A 23,554-nucleotide genomic window follows, 5' to 3' on the forward strand; every position below is an offset into this window, starting at 1 on the left:
GGCTGTGGTGGAGACCATCCGTTTTCCCACTCTTCTCCCCTCCTTTGGGTGCACAGTCGCGGTACAGCTTTCCCTGTAGTGAGGTGATTCGTTTCTCGTCACTGGGACGTGAACACAAATGGTGTCTGCTACTCTCAGGCCTGGCCAGGAAAACCTCCGGTGTCCCCTCCTTCATGGTCTTTTTCTCCTTAAGCTGCCTGCCCCCACCTCTCCCCACCTCCTCACCTACAGCAACCCCAAAGCCAGATGCTGAAGTGGCAAAGCCACCGCCAGCCTGGGCTCTGAAGGACTTGTGGGGTATCCTGCTCCACCTGCAGGCCAACCCTTAACCTCTCGGGGTTGTGAGGGGGGTAGGAAGTGAACTGCCAGCGTCTTGAGCCCTGAGTCTTCGAGTCTCTTTGTTCGCACTGTCTTGCCTACCCTAACTCAACTAGTGGCAAATTCTTAAGAGTTGCTCCTAATAGCCTGAGAATGAAGCTTTGTTCTCTAATGATTTTCTCTAAAGTTCTTTTCAGACGAATCCTTAAACACTGTGTGGTGTTTCACCCATGAATGTCAGATTTACCTCATTAGTTAATTTGATCTCCTGGGTGCGGAACTGTTCGTCTTTTCACTCAGTGTGCTACAGAGGCACACTCTGTGGGGTACATCTCAGATGCCAAAAGTTAAGCAGAGCGGTATTTTCCACTAGAACCATTTGGTTTGTTACAATTACAGATGGAAATGTGATCTGGAAGCTGAAGCTGCAATTCTGAAAGTGCAAAAATAGCAGCAACAAGTCATATATTTAGAGGAAACAAAAGGTTTAAAACTACAATTATAACAGAAACTAAATGACATGGGCTGTTCTGGAATAGGCTGCAGGAATTTCAGAAGAGTCGTCTCCTGTTTTGATGGCTCTTCTTGAGCCTGTCTCAGGTGTTATCCAAGTATAGCTGAGCCGTTTATACACACCCCACAAATTTGACACCAGATGCCTTGAGAAATCATATGGATATTTCTTAAAGGTCTTTAGGAAGGAGCGCTGCAGGGCTTCAAACATGGTACACACAGAAAAATGCCTTCTGATGCCTCTTCACCCTCCATCTCCACCAAATGCCTACAGTGGCTGCAAAAGCACCTCTCACTGTGGAAATCTCTACATTTTCCTCCTCTATCCTCTCCTGCCTTTTGCTCATCCCTCTCTGTTCTTTTCAGTGTAAATCCTGCTACCCTATTCTACAGATTCCCCAAATATCCACCCCTCACTCAGCTCCCTGATCTCCGTGGAAATATCCAAGCAAAGGGATGCTGGTTGGTAGGAAAGAGGGTGTGAATTCTTCCACATTAATTTTTTTGTCCCTATCATACTGATATGTGAGCTTTGTGGGATTGTATTGATCAGATGATTCTTTTCTATGCTCTTTCCACTTTTTAGGAAGAAGCTCTTAGTTCTCCAACAGACCCACAGCCCTTAACTAAATGAATTGGGAAGGTTTTAGGGAAGTGCAAGGCCCAGAAATTGGGGGTGAGGCTTTGATCTCTACCAATGTCAGTTGTAATTCTTAGTTACCAGTTTGGGAGGCTAATGCTCTAGGCCACTGACAGAAGGGGCTGGGAATTGTTCAGTTTATTTCCATTTTCCCCAGGACTCTCATCCTATGGAGGTCCTAAAAGCAAGGTCATGTAAGGCTCATTTGTCCATCTTTATATGATCTTTAAGGACAGGTACCTCTTCAGGTTGTTTGCCTGAAGACTTAGAGAAATAAAGGAACAGGGTATTTCCTTGTCTGCAGACAAAAAGCAAACCGGTGGTGGGAGCGCCTGTCTTAGCCCTCTGAAGGCTGTGGTTCCGTCCAAATTCTTGCTCTGCAATAGGAAATGATGGGGATTAACTAGCACTACCATTTCTAGCTCTCAGTGACCCTGAGGTCTGTGTCAAGCTGATTTCCATGAGCCAGTGAGAGGAGGAGATTAGGAGATATCTGCCTTTTCTGTTTGGTCCCAGTCTAATGCTAGCAGTGTTCTTAGCTAGGAATGCCCACAGGACTTGTAGTGAGCCCCAGGGAATGCTCCCCGCTGCCACCAGGGCCAATGTGGTGGCTGGACCAGCCCCTGTGGTTCTTACGACTGCAGGATGCCCTCTAGTAACAAATCGTCAGGGAACTTGAGGAATAAGATTTATTACTCACCAGTCCTGGTGGGTACATGGCACAGGGAAGGAATGTGGACCTGGGGCCTGCCTTCATTAGGGTCCAAAGGTGGGGTGTCTAGGGTGTCAGGGGTTCACTCTATTGGCAAATTTAAAACATAAGAGCACAGGAAGAGAGAAACAGGCTCCCCTAAGTGGTCAGTTATCTAGTTACGCAGGGCTTTCTCAAAGGAGAACTTCATGGGTGGGGCGGCCTGATTCCTTACATACTTGTGTAGCTGGCAATGTGTTAATTTGCGGTGGATGGCTGTGAAATGGATGCTCAGCAATCAAAAGCTTACCGTCAGGCACTTACAATACACTGACCACACTGAAGACCTAGGAGTTGAGAATCCTAGTGTCAGACAATTCGCTTCATTTCACTTATTGGGGAAGAGGGCCACGAACCAGAATTTGGGGTTCTAGGGGGCTCATGTTTCTGTTGCCCTTTTCATTTGTCTTCGAGCCCTCACTGGCTGGCAGCCCGCCTGGCAACTCATTCCTGGAGCCTCTGCCTCGCATTCTGAGTGCGGGGTCCCGGCCTCGCTGACAACTTCATGTTTCCTACAATCATTTCCTTTGTGACCTTTACAGCTGTCAAATGAGCTTATGGTCTTTTTTCCCTCTAGTGCTTTACCCTGAAGTGAAATAAAGCTACACATTAATCAGCTTGGGTTCCCAGACACTTTGCTCTGAGCGTCCTCTGTAGTTCTCTGCCGTCTAATAGAACATGCGTGTAAGAGCAAGGCTGGCCTGCCCTTTCAGAACACACTGTGCTCTCCAAGGCCGCGCGACAGAAGCTTGTTTAGATAAAAGCGTCAGGCCTGTTTTGGTAGCTTCTGTTTGGTTTATTTGACTTTGGTGAGATCATATTAAAGTTTCATGCTTTCTGGGTGTGTAAAATTGATGAAGCAAAAATTAGTTGGCTGATCTGTGCATTGCTGTTCTATTGTTCGAAAATGACTGTCTTTGGGAAGCTCCCTAGTGGATACAGCCTTGCCTGCATGGATCTTAGATAAGACACCACTGTTAGCATTTGTCAGAAAAGTATGCATCTATGGAGAAAAAAAAAATTTTTTTTCAGTTCTCTGAAAAATCAGACAAGATGCTTATTTCTACATATTCTTATTTTTCTCCCCATCATTTCTAAAGAATGTATGTCCCACAGTGATGTGGGTGATCTAATGGCATGTACCAGTAGTGTTAAAAATTAGAGTGACAGGGCTTCCCTGTCACTTCCCTGGCTCGTGGTTAAGAATCTGCCTGCCAATGCAAGGGACACGGGTTCGAGCCCTGGTCCGGGAAGATCCCACATGCCGCGGAGCAACTAAGCCCAGGCGCCACAACTACTGAGCCCGCGCTCTAGAGCCCGCGCGCCACAACTACTGAAGCCTGTGTGCCTAGAGCCTGTGCTCTGCAACAAGAGAAGCCACCGCAATGAGAAGCCCGCGCACTGCAACGAAGAGTAGCTCCCGCTCGCCACAACTAGAGAAAGCCCGCGTGTGGCAACAAAGACCCAACACAGCCAAAAATAATAAATAAATAAAATAAATAAATTAAAAAAAAAATTAGAGTGACAGACAATCTCAAACGCTATGGTTATTTTCTAAAATAAACACATGAAAGCATATACTGAAAATGTATCAGGTAGGAGGGTGATATGCTTGCCTTAAATACCAAGATAATTTAGTACAGACTAATTTTTTGCCATAATTAATACAGTAACAGATGTTCACCTTGGAATACCTCAAATATAAATCTTGATGCATGTAAAATTAATAAAAATTTGAAGCCTCCTAATTTAGTTAGATTTTGCTTTTATGAAGATGAAACAAAATTTAGGATGTTTGATGGCATGAGTAATTGTTAGTTATTTTCCTTTTGTAGGTGGCTTAACAAAATTTATACAACCTCCTGTCAAATTAAAAAAAAAATTCTAATGGTTCAAGAAAAATGTATGTCTGTGTGTTGTTATAGACAAAGTAGGATGCTGGCTTGGTTAGCTGCTGCTCAACCTCAGACTTATTTTGTGCCCCCAAATGAAAATTTCATGCTGTTTCCATCTTCAGGGCCTCTGTCTATATTGTTTCCTCTACCTGGAGTTCTCTCTGCCTGCCTAGTTTACCATTCTCTCCACGTGAATTAAGTCACTACCCAGGAGAGCTTCCCTGACCCCCCATCAACACAGTTAGCCTCCCATTGTCCTAAAGCCTATTTCCTAGACCAAGCACACTTACTCTGTCTTCCTTGGTGACTTATACACCCCTCAACGGCAGAGGCTCTGTTTCTTGAGCCTTATATCCCCAGTTTTTAGCAGAGTCCTTGGCATTATTGAATGAGTGGGTTTATGGTAAGGACTGATATCTGAACAGCTTATGATTGGCCCTTGCATCTAATTGATATTTTATATGCATAGCTGGACTTTAGCAAAACGGTCAGAGTTGTCCAAGAATAAACCAAGATCATTCTCTAACAGATCCTTCAGTCTTCTTTCATTAAATGAATTGTTCATTAATTATTTGCAACACAATTGAAGTAAATTTTATTAAGCTTTATGGTATCATGCAGGACACTGAAGATACGGTAATTAACAAAACATAGAGCTTGTTTTCTGTAAGCAAGTCAGATACTGGAGACGTATGCCGCTAGATTTGTGTGTAAGGATAATGTCAGCAACTTTTAACTTTAAAGGATTAAATTTGGGAACAAAAAGAATGGACAGATAGAAACTTTATACTGGAATGTTTTAGTAATAACAGGCAAGTTTGCTTTTCATTTAAGTTGTCTTTTAAAAATTCAATTATTTATTTGTTAGTATTGCTGACTATAGAATGGAAAAAGCATACTTATGGGAGGCCAATACCCAGTTCAGTTCATGTACAATAAATCTCTTGCCTTCAGTATGATTGGAACATAAATTGCTGCTCATCCAAATAATGGAATTCAGAAATCTCTCAAAAAATGTTAATCCAAAATGCACAGCTTACTACTAATCAAAGGTATGAGAAATACCTTGATGAGTGGACTGAAAACTTTAAAAACTTTACACATTTTGAATTTATTTTTTAAAAAACCCCAAGCTCAAATGTACTCAATTTTCCAGATATTATTAAAAGGCCTATTTTAAACAAAGTGATTGTTTTGGCAAAAAATAAGTCTTATCAAAGTTACAACTTGTGTATTGTACTTCCATTTCCCCCTAAATTCAGAAAGAAAAAAGGAAGGCAAGGGAAAAACAAAAATGATGTACATTGTTATTTTGCTGAGAGGCTAACGGTTTGGGAAGAACTCATCTTTTGTACATACCATACTAAAAGAAATCTCACGAGTCTTCAAAACACGGAGGGCTTGACAAGCTGTTCATCTGTGCAGGAAAAGCATTCCTGGTGGCAGCAGTGTCTGCAAAGTCAACCAACCTCAGAGGACCCAACATTTCTGTCTTTGACCAACAATGGCAGCAAATGTTCATGTTTAAACTTAGTCACCTTATGTGTGATTATTTGACAATACTGTACTCAAAGAGAAGCATTGATGACAGGAATTCAAATGAGAAAATATTTTATAAGATTATCTATTTTCATCTTTGATATATAGGTATAGGAGATTCTGGGAAATCATAGCATTTTGAAACAAAATAATGAAGCTGAGTGGTGAGTCATCTCTAAGGGCAACTACAAAACTGTCTGCAAAACATGGAGCAGGCAGGGTGTTTGAGTCTTACATCTCCACTGTTTTTCTAGAAGGCATTTTAGAATCGCAAAAGGAGACAGTATAGCTTAAGATCACAGGGTCTGGAGTTTTGGAATGCTTAGATTTTAATTCTGAGTTCAATCCTTACTGGCTGATGACCATGGATAAATTATTTAACTTCTCTACTCATTCACTGGTAAAATGGGCTCCAAAAGCAACTCTTCTTCATGAGGCTGTTACACACATAAAGTGAGATAAGACACATAACATGCTTGGAACAGAGCTTACCCCACATTAATGTTTTCCACATGCTGGGAATGAGCTGCTCTATTGCTCAGACCAAGGCAGCACACCAGCCCAGATCCTTAGCAGCTATGCTTTCCCACTAGGCTTTTTGCCTTTCCAGACCCCTTCTTTCTAGGATAGGGCTGATTTATTTCAGTTGCAAGACCTGGTACAGGTACATGAATAAACCAGGACAGTTATTATGACCCTCAGATAAGCAAGCAGAGTGTGTGATGGCTCGAAGGCAATAAGCCCAAGGCTAGGGTGCCCACTTATGATTTCATAAAGTCACAGGACACAGATTCTGAGAGTGATAAAATCCTCCAGGGCTCATATATGCTAACCTTCTACCTGAGTAATAGATTCCTTCATTACCTCCCAATCAAACCTCTCTACTGGCCTTTGCTTGCTGAAGTAACTTGGTGAAGGAGGCTGTGTGATAAGGGCGGGGGGTACAAAGAGCAAGGAGACAGGGGCTCCGATGGGGGAGCAAGTCCGTTCATCCCTCAGATGAAGAACAAGGGGTTTGAATTAGATGACCTCCAATGCCCCTCATAAGGACTTGTTTGAATTCTAAGTCTCGATGACTTCATAACCTTGAAGGATAGCCTCTCACTGGGCAGCTCTATGGTTAAAATACTTTTCCATATAGGCTGTTGGCCCCTGCTCTATCCTCTGGAGACACACAGGATACGTTCATTATCTTTTCCATACTAATCTTTGAAGGATTTGACGGCAGCTATCCTGTCCTCTGAGTCCTCCCGTGCTCTGAACACAGACACACTGTGCATCAGTATTGCTTCCAGCCCTCACCATGGAGACCTCCCTTCTAGCACCACTCAGCAAACCTCCTCTGATCTCGGTGGCCTATTCTGCCCTCCTCCTAAGTCCCCACATGTGTGCGTGGCCTCTGTTCCCACCCACACCCTCCAGTCAGTGCACCATCCCAAACCCAAATCAACAAAGATGTCAACCCAGGGTCTGTATAGTGTTGGCTGACAACACTTTATAGTTCAGGCAAGGCATGGTGTCTTGTTTCTGAGCTTTAGGGAAGGTCAAAATGCCCAGACAATTCCAATGGGTATGTGGGCCATAATTCTGGGAGTGAATCTGGTTGCCATTCTGTAGGATATCCAAAGCTGTAAAAGGGCTGGGTTGTTCCTAAGAAATGGGCCACTAGACCCCTCCCTCATGTGTTGTCCTGCCAGAGGACTGTGCCCACCAGCTTCTCCTCAAAATGGCACGGTGGGGGGGGTTATGTGTTTGCTGTGGAGGATAACTATTGCTTATTTGCTTGGATGCCTTTCTATTTCTTCCTGCCTCTAACTATCCCTCTGCTTTTCTACTCAGAGCTCTGTGAAGTGTTTTCAAGATCCTATCTTGTCTCAACTCTGCAGGAGGATGGAGGAAAGGGACTCTTGTCTATGCTTTGACCTCAGCATTAAAGGGGAATTGGCTCCCCTTGAAGACAAGATGGTGGTGACAATGCTATTCAGACTGAAACAAGGGGAAGTTGGGATGCAGCGTTCCATTCAATGTGTGGGTGTAGATTCCCTCACTTTGTCGCTTCTCAGTTCTCCATCAGTAGACCTTCAACCCTTACAGGTCAGATGTAAAATGCATATGCCCTCAACGAAGGGTAACACTGCTGTTACCATACACTTAAAGAACTCAAAGGAGGTTCAAGTATAGAGGAGGAGAAGCCATAAGGATGGCAGAAGCCCAGCTTCTCAGGAACACTGGGGTTTATCAAAATCAAACTTGCCTTCCTCATGCTCTACCTGGGGCATGCCCAGAGAACGGTCATCCTGACCGAGGTCACCCTCCTGAACAGGCATCTGGTCTCCACAGGCATTGCTGCCATCCCCATGAGCCACTAATATCTTTATGCTTAACAGTGTCCTTGAAGTGTGCCTGTTCTTACGTAAGTGTGTTCTCCTCCGGCTCATCAGACAGAAGCTGTTAAGCTTCTCTGGAGAGTATGAGGAAAGCTATTACAACATATCAAAAAACTCCCGAAGTGGAATCATGAGAAAGTGCCTGAGAGACAACTCTTCCAAGTGACTGTCAGGATGAAGGAACTAATTGTTGAAAAAGTGGGTGGTACATTGGTGAACTCAGTGAATACATAATGTTTCCTATAACATCCTGAGACCCCAGAAGTTACTAAGGCATGAAGCTGGACACTTCTCGGTGAGGTCCTTTAATCTCTAAGAGACTTTCAGTATTCATTTCATAATGTGAGACATACATTTAATCTAATGGGGGCAGTAAATGTTCTGCAGAAAACATATGGAGTGAGTTCCAGGACATTTTAACTGACTTTCTTATAAAGTTAAAAATCAAATTTGTTTTCTTCGGGTCAGCACTCCTTTATTTGGGGGAGAGGCTGTGGAAGGAGGGGAGGGTAACGGATACAAGCTATAATTCAGGAGGGTGATACAAGGAAGGTCAGGCAGGACAGAATGATGTGTGAGATCACGTTAGAAATATCACCAGATTCCTTGGGGAGTTATAAAAGTGCCTTAATTCTTGTCCTTGCCAAACATCCTATAATAGTACGACAAGATTTTATTTATTATCCCAGTCAAATTGGACTCTGACGCTCTGGGTAGGCCACAGGTGTGGGATGTCAGTCACGGCTCTCACCATCAGCAGAATGGCCCTTGTTAGGTCATTAAGGAAAGGAAAGGAGTCAAGATGAGACCCTCCAAAGAAATGCCGTTTTTTTCAGGCTGGAGAGGCACTTGTTTGCTTCTTTTATTAGGCAACTGCTTGGTTTTGCATTGAAAGGGCCAAGTATCTGTGCCTGATAGAAGGGAAGGGAAGAAATACCTCATTTTAAAATCAACCTTCCCTCAGAGGTCGGATACTTTAATAATGATGTCTAAATTTTGTTGCCAGATTGTGGTATATTTTAACAGAGAATGCTTTACATATATTGAACTTTAAAATTATGACAAAGCATGTAAATAAAAATATCCATATTATTAATATATCTGTATCAACTATAATTTGCTTTTATACATGTTATTAGGTATATTAAATTAAATATGCATGTTATTAAATATTTATGGCTAATATACCATAAATATTTGTTTTTTTATGCAAAGATAGACCTGTTCCACCAGGATCAGCCATGCCTGTGAAAATGGATACTTTGGGGAAAAATTAACTGGAATATACCCATCTGAGGACTTGGTCTCCCTCTCAAGAAATAATTCAACAGAATGCTTGATTCAATCTGTTTAATTATTTTATTCTGGCATCTTAACGTTTGACCATCAATCACACCCAGATTATACATAAAATATTAAGATTAGATTGTCATTGGAGATTCATGTTTAAAATAAATTTTTAATAACACATAGTTAGAAAACAAGGAAAAAGGAGAAATTTTTATAAATAGGTTTTTAATACAAACATGACATGGAATAAAAATGCCAAGAAAAAATGTAAAGTCTCAAACTTTAGATACAATTAAAAAAAAAAAACAACTAAGGTAAATAATAGACTTACTAAAATATGTTAAAAGGCTGTTGTAAAAGAAAATGAATAGGCAATCCTGAAGTGATAATCCAAAAATTCATCTTCTAATTTCATCATCAGAATCCCTTTAAAAAACTTATATTTCAAATAGCTTTAAAAATGTATAACAGGGCTTCCCTGGTGGCGCAGTGGTTGAGAATCTGCCTGCCAATGCAGGGGACACGGGTTCGAGCCCTGGTCTGGGAAGATCCCACATGCCATGGAGCAACTAGGCCCGTGAGCCACAATTACTGAGCCTGCGTGTCTGGAGCCTGTGCTCCGCAACAAGAGAGGCCGCGATAGTGAGAGGCCCGCGCATCGCGATGAAGAGTGGCCCTCGCTTGCCACAACTAAAGAAAGCCCTCGCACAGAAACGAAGACCCAACATAGCCATAAATAAATAAATTAAAAAAAAAATGTATTAACAACATAGATCTGCCAGAACCTGGAGCATGTTAGTGATATTCATTGGAAGGAGGCAATTTCTGGAATTTTCAAAACATTTTTTATCCAATGGTTGGAGTTTCAAAATGGATAGTAGAGGGGAAAAAATCTACCATTTTAAGGTTTCCTGAAATAAATTAAGATTCCTTTTAAGTTCTTGTCTCTTGGAGATGCTGAAGGGAGAGTATGGTTGCAGACAAATGTGACACTCAACTCTAACTAGGTGAGTAGGAGACGAAGAGACTACCACAGCCAAACCCTAATTAGGGGCACAGCTAACTTTCATTCTACCTCAAACCCCACCCCCACCCTAGCTGTAACCTCTTCCTTCATACCTATTTTAAAAGGCAATGGTCTATTTAGGAATCATGAATTTTTATGGTTTAAGGTTCCATTATTTTCATTTTATAGGGAGATTTGGATTCAATTCTGAAATGCCATCCAGTCTCTGTGGTTCTTTGGCAGCTCCACGTGTTTTGCTAAACAGTAGCTCTTGAGCAAAATGGTTGAACAGTTTGGCTCTAGGACGTATTTTAAGAACAGTCATGCCTGGCAAGGGCATGTAACAGCTACCATTAAACAATTCACCAGACAAAAATGAGGACGGGTCACTGCCAGCTACAATTCCTGGATCTCAAAATTTTTAATAATTAATATGAAGAAAAAGACAATGAATGCCACTTTTTAAAATTTTCATTCATATTAGCAGTTTATATTAGGACTTACAACTTTCCAAAAGTTACATTCTGTACAAAAGGTTGTCACAAAACTAATCACCAAATATGCTCCCAGCCCACCCATTTTATCTATAAATGAAAGTTTAATTAATAAGATGAAATGTAGCACAGATATGTACATTATAGATTTAGTTTCTAACTAGTAAACTCAGATCTACATTGGATTATGATACTTTAAAATGAGAATGAATCACCCAGGAAATAATCATTTGCGGCTAAACTAACATTTTGAAGTCATTAATAACTCCCGTTTTTGAATAATGGTTTTAGTTGTATGGTAACAACTAAAAGAGTTTTGGAGTTACTTGGTATAAATAATTGCATTTTCTAGATTTAGCAGAATTTTTTTCATATAAATTACTGAAATGTTTACTTCCTCATATAAACACTAGGTGTTTGGCCCATTTTGTTTAAATATTTGAGTATGTTAAGAAAAGGACATACATGCATATATGATTAGATTGCCCCCTTATTTTTAAATTACTTTAAATATTTGATTGGGAAACTGGTTAGCAACAAGTTTTTGCTTTTGGACCACTCAGTGATCACTTAGCTGTCTGTGTTCTTGCCAAATTCTCTCCCCTGACGTGAGAGAAAGGGGAAGGGAATCTATTAGGGGCTTGTCACTGGCCTGGATGGAGCTTCCTCACCAAGGCACCGACCAGTGTGCCTTTTATCCACTAATTCAAATGAACAAAATCTGTTTGCTCAGAAACACACACTTGTACCTCAATGTCTGCCTTCAAATTAAAGGTCATCTCTACAGTTTCCATCTGTAGTTGACTAAAGGAATATTAGAAATTTTAAAACCCTAATTATAACCCCCGTCTATTGTTGAAAGAAATATCTGCAACAGAAACCAATGTTTCTTGGTTGGCTCTTACCTCTGTCAACTCTTTGTTTTGTGCTTTCCTCCTCATAGCTATAGCCCTCCTATTCAGGCCTGTTCAGAACTGGCTCCCTCAGAGAGGGCGAGGCAGTACAGGTGTGTACAGTTCCTGGCTCCTGGCCCTCGCCTGAAGGCTGTCCTTCAGCCTCTGCAGACAGATGCTCTGGGGGTTGATTGCTCAGCTTCGGGACTTCCCTGCCTTCCTCCGCCCCTGGGAGGTTGTGTCATCTTCACTTCCCTTTACTGGTCAGGCTGCTTCTCCCCTGTGTCTGCTCCCCAGCCCTAAGTTGACAGAGTATTTACCTGCTATCTGGTGTGTCCAAACTACTGGGTTGAATTTCAGTTTTATTTCTGAAAATCCCAAGTCTTTGCAAAATTATGATAAGAACAGTCAGAATTCCTTCATTTAACTTCTTTCCTTGTGCTTAGGGCTTCCACCTGCTTAAATGTATAAATGTCCTTCACCTTTCCTCATTTTTAAGATTTGCTCTCAGGAAAACAGGAATTGCAACTGGAGGGCAAAATGCACATTTCAGCAATACAGACGAGAACAATTTATTCCCACCTTGGCTGTGGATAACACTCTGTTCCCCAATGTCTATAACCAGGGCCTGGCTCATAGTTCTAATTAATTAACTTTATTAACTTGGAGCTGAAAGGAGGTGACAACTTAAACAAGGAAATAAAAGGCAGTGGACCTCGCAGACTAGTTCCATGTTACTGCTTTTTAACTGGAGGTAAAAGAACAGCCACTTGCTTATTGTACGTCATAAAGCAGAAGAGATGCTTAGATAGACTGCAGAGCACAGTCTGTTTCCAGCTAATCCATGGAATATGGTAACTACAAAAAAAAAAGAAGCAATTTTTTTCATTTAGTGCAAGTAACAAGTTTATTTTCTTTGATATAGAATTAACAGAGTTAATTTCATGCCCCCAATGAGGTAAAATTGCAACATTTGCATAGGAAATCTTTCCTTGAAACACTTCAGATCTTTGTTAAAGTTATTGATTGTCAGATCAGAGAATCTGCAATTTCAAATTTGTTCACAGAAATTAAAAAATTCCTTACTTGGGAAGTTTCAAAATGGCAATTCGGTCCTAGAGTCATAATTACCGGGCGGGGGCGGGGTGGCGCGGGGGTAATGCTCTCCTGGCTAAGAGTTTTGGCAGCACTGTAATACTGTGTACATCCACTTTATACAAAGGCATGTGCATTTTGCAAAGAGAGAGCATATATTCCTATTTATCATTCTTGGAACTGTGTTCAATTGCTGTATAGTCTCCTACAGGGTCTAATTAACATGAATTCAACAATGATGATAATGAGCTTACCAATCATTTCATCATAGCTGTTATATTCAGTTTTATGTTTTCCGTGCTATGCTGATAGCATACAGATCCCAATTAAAGAGAAACCTGGGCCTGTATAAATAACATAAACAAAATATACATGGGTATGTAGCAAGACTTGAGGTTGATGATTTGATATTCATTAATGTTGGAAAATACTAAAGTAAAAATTACAGTGACTTGGGAAGATGGTATTTTCTTAAGGACACACTGCTGAACACATGGTCACCTACCTGCTCTCTAAAGCATTATATAAAAATTCAACCACCAAATACAGAACACATGAACACCAGAAGACAAAAAAAGCATTAAAGCCTATTACAATCTTGAGTAAGCCAAGACCTCAAGTACATAGGAAAAGCACTGCAATCATGTATTGAGTTTTATTTTTCTGATATATATCATAATTTAAAACCATATAAAGTCACTTATATAAGAAGCAATTTTTTCAAGTGGTATAGCTTAGAGCATGGTTTTATATTTGGCTTAATCATTTTTACCACTTTAATTTATAAAGCTCGTAATCTTGCCAGCAGGGCTTCAACTTCGGGAATGGATTCGTTTTTAGAAACCGAGCCAAGAAGTTCCATTTCCTTTTTTCTGTTGCTTTCTACATTACAGGCTTCCTTCTTCTCAGCTGCCTTGATCCTCTCGGTAGACGTGTGAGTGTCTAGATTATAATTAAGCTCCTTGGTGACTGCAGTCCTTGTTGAGCTGCAATTGATATTGTAGTGTGAATGTGACCCTTCTGTCAACTGCAACTTCTGATTTTCTACAGTAAGGAAGAAAGAAACGTAAAACTTATCACTGTGATAAGCAAGCACTGTGCACATTATGAAACATTAAAGTAATTATTCTCAACAAACAAGTCCTCTTAGACAGACTAAACTAAAAAATATTCAAAAGAGTAAGGTAGATTTAAAATAAACACGCAGAGGTTAAGAATAAGCTAAAAAATATAAATAGACAACTATTTCATTAGCAGACACAGATATGGAGAACAAACTAGTGGTTACCAGTGAGGAGAGGGAAGTGGGGAGGGGCAATATAGGGGTAGAGGATTAAGAGGTACAAATTATTAGGTATAAAATAAGCTAAAAGGATATATTGTATAACAGAAAATATAGCCAATATTTTAAAATAACTATAAATGGAATATAACCTTTAAAAATTGTGAATCAGTATATTGTACACCTGTAACATATAATTTTGTATATCAACTATACTTCAATTAAAATTAATTAACTAATTTTAAGTAAATAAATTTTTTAAAATTTTAAAATAAATGTTTGCTGAATTGGAAAAATAAATAAATAAAATAAACACGCAGAGGTTAAGAATAAGCTAAAAAATATAAATAGACAACTATTTCATTAGCATTAATACTTATTTCCTACTTCTTCTGTGCCTGAAATGCCCATCACTCAGTTATTAGCAAGGCTTGGTTCTGCATTTCATTTAGGTCTCTGCTCAAATGCTATCGAGAGAGGCCGTCTCTGACCATCCATCTAAAATAGCACTCACCTTTCCATCGCTCTATATTCTTACACTCATCTTTCCCTTCACAGAACTTATAACCACCGGACACATCATATACTTGTTTACTTGTCTGTTGTCTATCTCTTCACTAGAATGTAAGCTCTGAGATAGCAAGGACATTGTTCTAAATACTGCTGTAATGTCGGTGCCTAGGATGGCCGTGGAGCACAGTGGATGCTCAGTAAATATGCATTGGGCAAAGAATTTATTTCCACACTCTATGACCCAAGACAGACGTTAGTCTGAATAATAAAAAGATTAATTTCCTTTTCAAACAAATCCAAGGAAGAAAGTTTCTAATAGGAATTTTAAAATTAAATGCTTTCTTTTAAAAAAAATACTGAATTTGGCAGGCAAATTATTAAAACTTCCTAGCAAATCAAAATAATGTCATAATTTGCCAAATACGTACACATATATTCATACAGACCTGTAACCTATACACACATATATATTCTTTCATTGGTAAGTGACAGTGATCCGGACTTATCCAGGCTGTGAGGAGAGAGGTGTAATAGCTAACGGCTAAATGGTGCTAGCTGATTGACTTTCCCAAAGAGCAACAGATTTTCTTTTAATTAACTTGACTCTCACATTGCACAACCTTATGAGTGATCTCTCTCGTAGATCTCAAATTTAAAAAAAAACCCAGACACCCTCAATATTCATGTAACCTTGAACAGAGCTTGAAAATGGCTTCAACAAACTTGACATGACATTTAAAGTTTTTTGGTTATTTGCAGAGAGATGTTCCATTATCCCGGTAGTGATGACTTTGGAGCAGAAGCAGTCACTCATGACAGCGTGTTTTATGTGAGTGCTGAAAATTCCAACCGAAAACAGCTTGTACATTAAAAGGTGGCTGCTGAAGATATTTACTGCACTGTCATTTCCTGACCAGGGGCTTCTGGTGATGGATGAGTATTTTACACACTTTCCTGGACAATCTCAACAAATTTTAGAAGTCTGATCACTTTTTAGCTCTTGGAAGAAAATAAATACACTTTTCCTATCATCACCTTCCCTATCAGGTGGGCAATTGTTACTCAGAAGTTACTAACAGTTCAGTGACTTTCTCTCAGAGCCTCTTATGCTCTATAGTTTATAATGTACATATCATGTTTGCAGTAAAAAAGCACAGCTGACACTCTATTCCTACAGTTTCCATGACTGTACAAATTTATTTTTTTTCTAGCACCCACTCTCCTGCCCCAAGGTGTTTGAAAACTGCATCGTAGCTAAGTGCAAATTTTTAGTCAGCTTACTGCTCCTTCCCCAAAAACGTTCCTACCTTTTCTTGTCATTTGATTTCTTGTAAACGACTCCATCATGATGATATCTCCAACAAACTAGTTTATTCTGCCACTGGGCAACTCTCATTACATTTTTGATGACAGAGAAGAGATTAAATTGGCTAAAATAGGGGTCTGTAATATACATAAATAAAGTATTACACACCTTCCCTGGCTATAATGTATCAAGCCCAATTCCACATGTGGCAAAGTGAAAAGAACATGGGATTTTAAGGTAAATCTGGGTTGAAATCCAACGCCTTGGCCCTAACAAGTTAGCTCACCTCTTTGAGTCTCAGGTTCTAATAATCAATCTCCAAGAGAACTAAAGGAAAGGATGTGGGTGACACCTCCTTTGAGGTACCTCCCTCCAAGCTTTCCAAGGGAGGCTTCTACCACCCAAGGCTTGTTCAGATGCTCTGACCGTTCTGACTTTCTGGTGACCGTACCCATGAGAGCTGAAAGCCATTCTATTAATAGCTTGTATTTATGTAGCACCTTTATTTCTAAAGCATCTGTTGCACTTGAAACATTGCCACCGTCATTTTATAGATTGAGAGGTAAAAAGCAAAAGGAAGTTAAGTCATTTGCTTAGACTTAGTTACTGAGTAAATCAGTGGCAGAAGCCAAATGCTGTCTCTGGAGATAGTAAGGCTGTCTTAAAGAAATTTAAAAAGCTTTTTGCCAAGAAAAAGTGCTAAGTAATTCAAAGCTAAGTTTCATAATAACGATATCCTGTACTTATACTTCAAAATGCTTTCTGACACATTTAATACGCCCAATAACTTTGTAAAGCAGATAGTATACCTATGTAAACTACCTCAGCACTGTATCTCCAAGGTCACACATAGACTCCTTTTCTCTCCTGGTATTACTTAAGCTCCTGACTGAGAACTTCAAGTTCGACCTTTATCCACTACATTTCCCTAGCACTCATTGTCCATTCTCCTAGACAACCCTTTAAGCCCTTCTTCTCTCCCATCAAACATCTAACCTGTTCTCCTTCACTCTCATTTCACTCACTCATAGAAGCAATCAGAAGAGAACCCCCATAAGCTTCCTGTGCCCCGACACCTATCTGCTGATTGCAGGCACGCCCACTTCTTCCCTCCTGGGGATCTCCTGTGCTCCCCTCTGAGGACAACCAACCCCTCAAGGTGGGTGCCAGCTTGTCCATCCCTCTGGCAGCTGTGCCCTCTCTCTACTGCACTGTAAAGGTTTCCTTCTTCATGCAATCATTCCCCTCAGCATATAAGTACTATGTAGTAACAGTCCCAACCTTTAGAGAAAAAAAAAACCTCTATTTGATTCCACATCTTGCTCCATTTACTGCTTCCATTGTTGACTGCCTTTGTAGCAAAACATCTCAGAAGAATTGCCCATACTACTGTCTCATTTCCTCTCTTCCCATTTTTCTCTTGAACTCACTCCGATCATGCTTTTGACACTTTACTCTTCTGAAACAGCTCTCGTCAAGGTCACTAATAAACTAGTGTTGCCAAAAACAAGACCTGTATACCCACTTGGATATTTTTGTCCTCCTTTACTCGACCTATGGGTTTTTCTTTACTGTTTGCTCTTTGAACTTCTTTGGACGCTTAGGTGGATAACAATGGGTGGCCAATGCAGGCAAAAGTGTTTCCACCCTATTGAGAAAACTCCAGATAGTTGTGGGCTAGCTTTAGGGACAAAATGATTAGAAGAAAAAACAAGCTGGCATGTAACTCTTCTGTGGTTTTAGGTGGAGAATCTTTCATGAGAAGCAATAGACAAGATAGTATAAAATGGAAAGACGTCATTCCTGAGACCACTGAAGAAATAAAAAAGAAAGTAAAGGGCTTATTTTAGAATGAGCTTATAGCTGTTAGAAATTCCTAGATAACACTTCTTCACTCCAGCCCTCACATTTATCTCTCAGCATCCCAACAGCCCCCATCTGGGTCCCCAGCCTTGGAAGGCCCAAACTGTGGAACTGAGGGAGTCACACCCTAAACTGCAAAATGACAAATGAAGTTGGGTTGGAGAATGAATCTCCTGTCCCACTGCAAACTAGAGAAAATGTTTACAAGTAGAGAAAGCTCTCAAGTTGCAAGTTCAATTTTATACAGAAATTTTATTACAATGTTGGTTCAAGGCCAGGTGTCTTTTGCCATTACTATTATTTTAAGAGTCCACTATTAGTGGTTTCATGTGGGTTGAACTGGAGACCCAAATTCTACATAAAAACATGCACTTAGTTTATAAATAGTTCACTTCAAACATCAGGGGGATACCACAACCCTGTGAGTTGGCGAAAACCCTACATAGGTGTTCAGAGGTATGAAATAAATTGTAATTGGAGGCCAGTGGGCTCATAACCTTTTTTATATGAAAGTAGTTCCAAATACAAGATGACACACTTGGACACATGGATTCTTTCAGTGGGAAATAAAGCTGGGTGTCAATAAAAAGAGAAGAATTTTCTATTTCCCCTCAAGTCAAATCCTTACCAATACACATTTTTAAATGGAAACAAAAAACATTAAGGCAAAGTAGAATGATTGCTTAACTCTCCAAAGATAGGAAGATTGTGCTATTGTTTTATGAATTGAATCCAAGGCTTTTTTTTTTTTTTTGTCTTTAAGACACTATAATTGACGTCTGTGTAGAGAAGTATGATCTATCTAGGACTATTGCCAATATCCAGGCCCCTGGTGATTGGAGTACAGATGGGCAAGGACCAGCTGCCTTTCTTAGTGCTAGGTCAGTAAGGGAATCCAATCCACACATCTTGTATTTATGTTTCTGTGGAAATATTAAACAGGGTGAGAATACATGCGGTTTTCCTTTAAGATAGGAAAACTCACTTATTTCAATTTAATTCCTCATATGATTCTTACTATAAGAATTGATTCTGGAGTCCCACAACAGCTTTTTCCTGAAATTAAATGAAAAGTTGAAAATTGTTGAAAAGTTGAATGGCTTTCAAATACAGAGAACCCAGTAGACTTAAAAAAGAGAGAGAGAGAGAGAGAGAGAATAAAAGCCTTAAACCACATCCGGGGCTGGATCCCACATGACCTTGGCAGACTACAGATTTGGATGACAAAGAAAGCTAAAAACAAACAAACAAAAAACCACCCCCAAACCCACCATCCTGAGCTAACTTTTGCATTGTTTCTTTTTTTAAAAAAAATAAATTTATTTATTTTTGGCTGCGTTGGGTCTTCGTTGCTGTGCACGGGCTTTCTCTAGTTGCAGCGAGTGGAGGCTCCTCTTCTTTGTGGTGCACGGGCTTCTCATTGTGGTGGCTTCTCTTGTTGTGGAGCATGGGCTCTAGGCACAAAGGCTTCAGTAGTGGTGGCACGTGGGCTCAGTAGTTGTGGCTCGCTGGCTCTAGAGCGCGGGCTTCAGTAGTTGTGGCGCATGGGCTTAGTTGCTCTGCGGCATGTGGGATCTTCCCGGACCAGGGCTCGAACCCGTGTCCCCTGCATTGGCAGGCGGATTCTTAACCACTGGGCCATCAGGGAAGTCCCTGCATTGTTTCTTAAGTAACACAAAAGACATAGGAACCGGGAAAGTTGCTGACAAAAATGAAAATATAAACATATGCAACTTGGCATCTAAATGAGAAAATATTTCAGCCAACAGCTGCTATGCTTCCTGAGCTAAGAAGGCAAGGCTAAGGCCCTGGCTGACAGCCCTTGGGGAGAACCCTCTCTGCTACAGGAAATCTCAGTTATGGTTCAGAAAGAGGCATTATTCCCTTTAAGTCAGTATTGATCCTCCATCACATTGTGGTTCTAATGGGCACTGGCTTCTCAGAAATGCCAACTCTCAGATGAAATATAAAATTGAGCTCCTGCCTTTTGTGGTCAATGGTGAGCCTGTGGCAGCTTTGACAGGAGGAAGAATATAGAACTCTGGTGTTCTAAATTGACTGCATCTCTTCAGTCTTCCTGAAATTTGATCTCTCCCTACAATTCTTTACCTTTTGCTCTTAACTATTACTTTGACCTACTAAGTAGCTGTTTGTTTCACCCCAGCAATGCCATTACTTTGACAGGAGAAGAAAATGACCCATAAATATAATTTTTAAAGCACTACTGGGTCTACATGATAGTAAAATGTGTGACAAATATATGTTTTTAATCTATGCAATAACTGAAGTTAGAGCTGGCCGCCAGCAGCCCATATTCCTGTGGTTTTTCTTACTGTTGATTTACTGATGCTATAAATAATTGTCTTCCTTTTGCTTCATTTTGCTGTCTATTTTATCTTTTGTATTGAAAATATAAAAAAATGATAAAAAGAGCAAAAAGGGCATTTTGTATATAGTTAAAGTCTTTTAGGAGTGCCAAGAAACTCTTATTGAAACCAATTATGTAGAAACAAAAACAAAAAAAACAAAGCAGTTACTCCCCTAATTCAAACAAAACAGACAAGACAGAGATGATAGACAAAAGTTATTTCTGAATAAAGGAGATAATTGACAATTAAATTAGAAGGTTTTTTGCATAAACTCGTCATATATACACTTCTATTCAGTCTTGGTCTATTTCACTGCCCTTTAAATAAAAATTTAAAGACAGCACTGCCATTTTACAATTTCCTATACTGGCCTTCCTAATTTGACACAGTGTGAGAAGGAACTCGAGATGCTGCAGGCTCCTGGGCACAGGACAACCAGGATAAATCCAGCTCTTTTGTCTAAAGGGAATAGTAATGCAAACCCTTCCAGTCAACTGCTTATCTTTCTGATTTGTAATATATTAACTGAATTGAATGTCCCACTCTATAGTTGCTTCCCTCTTTCTCATCTTTCTACCCAGTTTTTAGCAAATTCTAATTTGGCTTTCAGCCATAACTCTCTGTTAAAACTGCTCCTTACAAGATTATCAGAAGCCTCAAAATCCCTCAACTCAATGGAATTTTCCCATGCCTCATTGTCTCTTACAGTTGCGACACTTCAGAGTGTGTGTAATAAAGAATTTGGTTAGTCTTTTTCCCATTCCTGGGAGGTAGCCTCTAACCCCTTGAATTAACAGCAATTCACGGTGGGTCCCTCAGACCATGCCTAATAATTTATGATAATGAGGTGACTCATGATGGGACCCTATTTAGTTTGTGGTAATGAGTGATTCAGAATGGGGAATGGGCAAATCAGAAAGACCAATCATGTGACTGGAGGGTTGGGAGGAGGAGACTGAGTTCAATCATGTGGCCTATCCATCATGCCCAAGTAATGAAGCCTCAGTACAAACTATGGGCACTGAGGATCAGGTGAGTTTTCCTGGTTTGCAATAAGTATTATCACACACTGACAATATGATGCATATTGTCACACACTGATGCGCTGGGGGGTGGAGGGTAATATATCCCTGAGGACAACAGAAGTTTTATGTTTGGAACCTGTTTGGCTGGTTCTGGCTTGTGTCCTTTTGCTATAAAAAAGCTACAGTAGTAAGTAGAGCATTTTCTTGAATTCTAGGAGTCATTCTAGTGAATTATTGAACCTGAGGGGAGAGTGAAAACCCCTAAATTTGTACCCAGCTGGTCAGAAGTGTGGGAGGACTTGGGAACCCTCAAACTTGCAGCTAGTGTATGAAGTAAGGGCAGTCTTTTAGAGGACTGTGACTTGTAAAGTTTGGCCTAACTCCGGACAGCTGGCATCATAAGTCATTACAGAATGTTATCTATAACTTAACATCAGTATCATCGCCTTACTTTTATGCATAGATATGCTATAGTTTGCAAGCAATTTCCCCACACATCTACTCATTTTACTCTTATAACACTCCTGTGAGATAAGTGACATGGATGTATTTACCTTGTTTTACATAGAGTTGAGGCAGCAGACATAACTTTCAGGCAGAGCCAGAGACAAAACTCAAGTCTTCAGACCCCTGGTTAGCACCTTCCATCATGACAAGGCCCTTTACCATGCTTACTCTTCCAATTATTGATGATTCATTCTTAGTCTTCTAATTTACTTTACCTTCTCAGACCTCCCAAACACAAGGATACCTCTCTTCGTGTGGCCATTTCTCATGGTTAGATCCTTGGCTCATTTCTGTCCTTTCTACATTCTCTTTACCAAGATCTCACAGCTTCAGCCATCTCTTCCAGGAAGGAGACGCCCACATCCGCATCTCCAGCCCTAATGGGAGAGCTTTGGTACTGTGCCTACCTCAGCATTTCCACCTAAACGCCCTACCATAATCACACAACACATTTTCGAGTCAAACTTTCACATTCAAAGCAACTTCCTCTTCACACTAACATACTGAAACCAATCATAGCATCTGTTTACCAGTCCTGCTATCTGTCACTGACAGCTGTCTCGGCTACCAGGCACTTGTGGTCACCAGTGTGTGGCTTAGCAGCTATTAAATAAATGGTTTCTAAAGTATGCAATTGCCTGTCAGCTAATAGATACCAGATAATAAATAATTTATTTATTTATAAATTATAAATAATCGGTTGGTCTAGTGGTTTATAAGGAAAAGAAGGTAGGAAAATTACACAGGGATATGGTTTGATATTACAGTTATTGAACATATACTATATATTAAACCCTTTACATGTTATTTAAAAAATTTTCCAACAACACTAAAATATAGGTATTAACAACTGTTTCATAAATGAGGAAATTGAGGTTTAGAGAAGTTCATGAACTGTCAAGGCCACACAGACTTTGATATTTGCTTCTGGGAAACCCAATCCAAATCTTATTCCCCCATGGCTCTGGAAGCACATGACGAGACCATGGCAAAAAGATACTGTGAAAAGTAAAGAGCACTTTACATTTTGGGGTTTGAGGACAGGCCTATTCCCAGTGCTAATGACCAGGAAGGAAGATGTTTTCCTGAAGCCATTTCTAAGTAGTATCTTACAGTGTGCTTTCAAGTATTTTTCTTTATTTTTTATATTTCCTAATTCAATATTTATTAGATATTTCGAATGTACAGATTTTTTTTTTCTGAATGAGTAACGTATGCTATTTCAACTCCATTTCACTTTCATAGAATCATATAATATAGAATCATGTAATCTCAGGATTGGAAAGCCCTTAGTTAGCTGGTAGAACCACCTATCCAATGCTTGAATTCCATTTACTCAGCATCCTGTCAAGTGGCAGTCTAGCCTAAGTTTGAAGACCTCCAGTCATAGCCTCACAATCTCACAAGGCAATATATTTCTCTACTAATTAAATGTTTTACTTTATATTTATCTAGTATTTGTTCCCCTGAAATCTTAGTCACTAGCCCTACTGATTTTCTCACTGGGCTATATTAAGAGAGTCTAATTTCTTTTCCACTCACCAGCCCTTCAAATACTTAAAGACAGCTATCACACTCCCCAAATCTTTGCCAAGCCAAACAGCCACAGTTTCTTCAACTGTCCTTCCAGAGATCATGAGCTGAAGTTATGGTTAAGTCAACTCATTAGTTAACCTGCTGTGTACTTATCCACCACGCTAGGTGCTGAGTCCTTGAAACATTTAGGGTCCTGTCATTTCTATTATGAACATACAAAACCATATTCATTTAGTAGTTCAAAATTACGGAAAAAACCCAAACCCAACTAGTGTATCCAGTACTATAACACAAAAGAATAATCTGCTCAGAGAATCCTTCTGAATATAACC

At 40.0% G+C, this 23,554-nt stretch overlaps 1 long non-coding RNA gene across 1 annotated transcript; it reads right to left on the reverse strand.

The window, feature by feature from the left end:
• Window positions 1–12,850: 12,850 nt before the first annotated feature.
• On the reverse strand, window positions 12,851–22,452 carry LOC309615771. The gene is made up of 2 exons (XR_014237067.1): window positions 15,924–22,452; window positions 12,851–13,865 (listed from the first exon to the last, which is right to left on the reverse strand). It is a non-coding gene; the product is annotated as an uncharacterized lncRNA (long non-coding RNA).
• Between the last annotated feature and the right edge of the window lie 1,102 nt (window positions 22,453–23,554).

The sequence above is a fragment of the Balaenoptera borealis genome, assembly GCF_965194805.1.
Source record: "Balaenoptera borealis genome assembly, chromosome: 18".
Taxonomy (NCBI): Eukaryota; Metazoa; Chordata; class Mammalia; order Artiodactyla; family Balaenopteridae; genus Balaenoptera; species Balaenoptera borealis.